This window comes from Bos mutus, chromosome 8, assembly GCF_027580195.1.
Source record: "Bos mutus isolate GX-2022 chromosome 8, NWIPB_WYAK_1.1, whole genome shotgun sequence".
In the NCBI taxonomy this organism is placed as follows: domain Eukaryota; kingdom Metazoa; phylum Chordata; class Mammalia; order Artiodactyla; family Bovidae; genus Bos; species Bos mutus.
Window position 1 is genome coordinate 9,632,634 of NC_091624.1, and position 6,000 is coordinate 9,638,633.

A 6,000-nucleotide genomic window follows, 5' to 3' on the forward strand; every position below is an offset into this window, starting at 1 on the left:
TCCAACATCATCTCCTCCTACTGTTGCCGAGTGACCACAGCAAAGCTCAAAGGTCCAGGTGGCATCTGCCTAGCACAGGGTTGAGCAGGACTATCACCTCCCCTGATATATATTCTGTGCTTCTGTTAATATGACCCAAATGCTTATTAGCTTTTTTGTAACTATACCACAAAGTTCACACTGATGACTACTGATAACTCCTAGATTTTTCTCATGTGCCTCCTCTGGAGTAGTAAAGTTTTGTTCTCCTGAGTGGAACCCTTTTTAAGCACAGCCCATCCTTTCAGCTTATCTGAATGGTTTGTTAAATATGTATCTCTCGTCTTTGCTTAATGACCTGTGATTGTGGGACGCTGACCACTGGTCATACTGTCGACCAGACTTATTAATAGCATTGCTTTGTCCCCACGAGTCAGAGGCACCTCACAGTTCAGTTTGCTGACTGATGATTTGTACCTGGTCTTGGTGAGACCCTCAAAGCCTCTGCCATTGGGGCTGGTTTGTTGGCAAAAACGTGCCTACGTGACAAGCTAGGGATAAGAAGCCCTAATTGAGACTCCATCTTGGGGTCCTCTGATTGGGGGTGTTCCACGCACAAGTTAGTTGTTACTGATCCGAGAGGAGAAGTGCACGCTGGTCTGACCTTCCAGAGGGAGGAGAGCTGGGGCCTCAAGCCTGGCCTCACCAGAGTCCTTGTTGTGAGAGAGTCTTTGGCTGTGAAGAATATTCTCACCTTCGCGTAGTCGCCTAATTGCACTGTTTTCCTGCAAAGAACTATAGGCGTGCAAACAGTGTCACTTTGACCCCTCTGCGCCTTTATCAGCCCTTGAACCCAATCCTTTGGCCACCTGATGCGAAGAGCTGACTCATTGGAAAAGACCCTGATGCTGGGAAAGATTGAAGGCAGGAGAAGAAGGGGATGACAGAGGGTAAGATGGTTGGATGGCATCACCAACTCGATGGACATGAGTTTGAGTAAGCTCCGGGAGTTGGTGGTGGACAGGGAAGCCTGGTGTGCTGCAGTCCATGGGGTCATGAGGAGTCAGACATGATTGATGGACTGAACTGAACTGAACCTGGTCCAACAGCTGTCATTAGTGCAGGAACCTATACACAAATACCCATGCACAGGTTTTTGAGAGCGTGAGAAAGGACCTGCTGATAATCAGGGATGGGTGATTACCATTCCTCTCCCTTGGGGCTGGGCGATTTATTCCTTGAGGGGTGTTTCCCCATAGTAACTGCAGATTTCCAGCCAGATTCTTCTTTGGGATCTCACCTATCTCGACATCTGGGAATGGCTGAATTTTATATGAACCCCATGCCTGCCCAGAGCCTGAGGCTGGCTGTAGGGTGTGGCCAAGTTGACCCCCTTAAGCTTATGTCACAGCTCCACTCTGTGCCAGCGCTGTGGGACCTCAGAAGCTCTCTTTACCCTTCTGAGCCTGTTTGCTCATCTGTGAACTTGGAGTGATTAACGCGTGTCGCCACAGTGATCCTTCCTTTCTTCCAACTTCATCAGTCACTGTGAGGTGAGCGATCTGGTCATATTCTGTTGGTCTGGGCTGGATGTTGCTCCCAAACTAATCGGGTCTTTGCCAGTTGTGCTGAGTTGCAAAGCATGCTCCTTTTCCCTCACTGCCCTTGATGGACATGTCAGTAATGGTTAATGGCATATCTCAGTTCAAATCCCTGGCAGTGTGGTCTCAGACACGCCATTTAACCTCCTGGTAACCTCTGTTGTACATTTCTCCATCTTTTGAATTGGGATACTAATAACAATATACACCTCATCTTTTATTGAAGCATAGTGGATTTATAATGTTGTGTTAGTTTCCCGTGTATAGCAAAGTGCTTCAGCCCCAAATAAAGTGTTGGCTTTTTGGCAAAAAAAAAAAAAAAAGAATATATGTATCTCTCTCTATATATGTATATACATATTCTTTTTCTCTTTTTCTTTATAGGTTATTAAAAGATACTGAACATATTTCCCTGTGCTATAGAGTATGATCTTGTTGTTTATTTTATATATAGTAGTATGTATCTATTAATCCCAAACTCCTTATTTATTTACCTATTTATTTATTTTTATTGAACATTCTCATCTTTTAAACTGGTATAATAATATTACCAACCTTGTGCCTATAATGAGGACTCAAGGACTTAATATACATAGAACACTTAGAACAGTGTCTGGCACATGATAAAAAAATATAGCAAATATAAGTTTTATTTATTACTATTATTATTTTTGCAATATACTCAGGTCGTTTAGGTGCCAATGCTTCAGAATAAAATAGTAATTCTTGAAGTGATGAAGACGTAAGGCATTGGGGCCCCAGGCTGTTCTTTCTCCTCTCCTTCTAGGAATCTTGATTGCTTTTGACTCTCTGGTGACCCAGGGACTGCTGCTTCATCCCAGGAAACCACCCAGAGGCATGCATCCATGTCCCTGCACACAGAAAGTCAGGGCAAAGACACGTCATGATCAAGCTGATACAGCCTCTCAAGCAGGGAGAATGAAGCCCAGGCAGTCAGGAAGCACTGACTCTCTCCCCCACAAACATGCAGTGAGTAAGGACCAAAATCTCTTCTCCCAGTGGCGTGGTGGAGCTGGCTCATGCCTACTCTGACTGGCTCTGCAGAAGAGATGGTTTAACTTACAGGAAGTTTGTGAGCTGCTGTTATTGTGGGCTCTTATTAAGAACTAAATTCAGTTCACTTCAGTCGCTCAGTCATGTCTGACTCTGCGACCCCATGAACTGCAGCACGCCAGGCCTCCCTGTCCATCACCAACTCCCAGAGTCCAACCAAACCCATGTCCATGGAGTCGGTGATGCCATCCAGCCATCTCATCCTCTGTTGTCCCCTCGTCCTCCTGCACTCAATCTTTCCCAGCATCAGGGTCTTTTCAAATGAGTCAGCTCTTCACATCAGGTGGCCTAAGTATTCGAGTTTCAGCTTCAACGTCAGTCCATCCAATGAACACCCAGGACTAATCTCCTTTAGGATGGACTGGTTGGATCTCCTTGCAGTCCAAGGGACTCTCAAGAGTCTTCTCCAACACCACAGTTCAAAAGCATCAATTTTTCAGCACTTAGCTTTCTTTAGAGTCCAACTCTTACATCCATACATGACCTAATTGCATAAACTTAAAATTTTGAAAGCAAATTATATTAAAAACAAAGTAATAAATGCTAAAAACTCATCTCTTTCTAGTTATTTTAGTGCATTTTACTCTTATCTATGTTCTCAGGGTTATTTACATCTGCTGTAACTGGAAAGTGGACATACTCTGTAATGATGAGCATCTCTGCTTCACTCAGCATTCAGTGACATCACAAAGGCAGCTTGAAATGAGCCAGGGTGGGAGTACTTCCACCTCTGAAACTGGTCAGTGCTATATACCAGGGCTTTTCCCTCCAGAGACCCTGTTGTGAGACATTTATTAGCTCAGCATTGAGTTTTGCCAAGAAAATGCACTGGTCATAGCAAACACCCTCTTCCAACAACACAAGAGAAGACTCTACACATGGACATCACCAGATGGTCAACACCGAAATCAGATTGATTATATTCTTTGCAGCCAAAGATGGAGAAGCTCTATACAGTCAACAAAAACAAGACCAGGAGCTGACTGTGGCTCAGATCATGAACTCCTCACTACCAAATTCAGACTTAAATTGAAGAAAGTAGGGAAAACCACTAGACCATTCAGGTATGACCTAAATCAAATCCCTTATGATGATACAGTGGAAGTGAGAAATAGATTTAAGGGCCTAGATCTGATAGATAGAGTGCCTGATGAACTATGGAATGAGGTTCATGACATTGTACAGAAAACAGGGATCAAGACCATCCCCATGGAAAAGAAATGCAAAAAAGCAAAATGGCTGTCTGGGGAGGCCTTTACAAATAGCTATGAAAAGAAGAGAAGTGAAAAGCAAAGGAGAAAAGGAAAGATATAAGCATCTGAATGCAGATTTCCAAAGAATAGCAAGAAGAGATAAGAAAGCCTTCCTCAATGATCAATGCAGAGAAATAGAGGAAAATAATAGAATGGGAAAGACTAGAGATCTCTTCAAGAAAATTAGAGATACCAAGGGAACATTTCATGCAAAGATGGGCTTGATAAAGGACAGAAATGGTATGGACCTAACAGAAGCAGAAGATATCAAGAAGAGGTGGCAAGAATACACAGAAGAACTGTACAAAAAAGATCTTCACGACCCAGATAATCATGATGGTGTGATCACTGACCTAGAGCCAGACATCCTGGAATGTGAAGTCAAGTGGGCCTTAGAAAGCATCACTACGAACAAAGCTAGTGGAGGTGATGGAATTCCAGTTGAGCTATTTCAAATCCTGAAAGATGATGCTGTGAAAGTGCTGCACTCAATATGCCAGCAAATTTGGAAAACTCAGCAGTGGCCACAAGACTGGAAAAGGTCAGTTTTCATTCCAATCCCAAAGAAAGGCAACGCCAAAGAAGGCTCAAACTACTGCACAATTGCACTCATCTCACATGCTAGTAAAGTAATGCTCAAAATTCTCCAAGCCAGGCTTCAGCAATATGTGAACCATGAACTTCCAGATGTTCAAGCTGGTTTTAGAAAAGGCAGAGGAACCAGAGATCACATTGCCAACATCCGGTGAATCATGGAAAAAGCAAGAGAGTTCCAGAAAAACATCTATTTCTGCTTTATTGACTATGCCAAAGCCTTTGACTGTGTGGATCACAAGAAACTGGAAAATTCTTCAAGAGATGGGAATACCAGACCACCTGACCTGCCTCATGAGAAATCTGTATGCAGGTCAGGAAGCAACAGTTAGATCTGGACATGGAACAACAGACTGGTTCCAAATAGGAAAAGGAGTACGTCAAGGCTGTATATTGTCACCCTGCTTATTTAAGTTATATGCAGAGTACATCATGAGAAACGCTGGACTGGAAGAAGCACAAGCTGGAATCAAGATTTCTGGGAGAAATATCAATAACCTCAGATATTCAGATGACACTACACTTATGGCATAAAGCGAAGAGGGACTAAAAAGCCTCTTGATGAAAGTGCAAGAGGAGAGTGAAAAAGTTGGCTTAAAGCTCAACATTCAGAAAATGAAGATCATGGCATCCGGTCCCATCACTTCATGGGAAATAGATGGGGAAACAGTGGAACAGTGTCAGACTCTATTTTTTGGGGCTCCAAAATCACTGCAGATGGTGATTGCAGCCATGAAATTAAAAGACGCTTACTCCTTGGAAGGAAAGTTATGTCCAACCTAGATAGCATATTCAAAAGCAGAAACATTCGTTTGCCAACAAAGGTCCGTCTAGTCAAGGCTATGGTTTTCCCTGTGGTCATGTATGGATGTGAGAGTTGGACTGTGAAGAAGGCTGAGCGCTGAAGAATTGATGCTTTTGAACTGTGGTGTTGGAGAAGACTCTTGAGAGTCCCTTGGACTGCAAGGAGATCCAACCAGTCCATTCTGAAGGAGATCAGCCCTGGGATTTCTTTGGAAGGAATGATGCTGAAGATGAAACTCCGGTACTTTGGCCACCTCATGCGAAGAGTTGACTCATTGGAAAAGACTCTGATGCTGGGAGGGATTAGGGGCAGGAGGAGAAGGGGACGACAGAGGATGAGATGGCTGGATGGCATCACCAACTCGATGGACGTGAGTCTGAGTGAACTCCGGGAGTTGGTGATGGACAGGGAGGCCTGGCGTGCTGTGATTCATGGGGTCGCAAAGAGTCGGACACGACTGAGCGACTGAACTGAATTGAACTGAGGTCTCCTGCTTGGGCTGGTAATCTGGACGCTGCAGAAGCAGAGAACATCCTCCTCTTTCCCTATATCTTCTGTCTTCTCCTCCAGCACAGTCCTGGATCTTGCTCAGTCTTGGGGCATCACTTGGTGCTATAACTCTCTCTGCCTCCTTGAAACTTCCTTCTTCTGTAGCATCACCCATGCCAACTACACTCGACTACTTGCAGTTTTC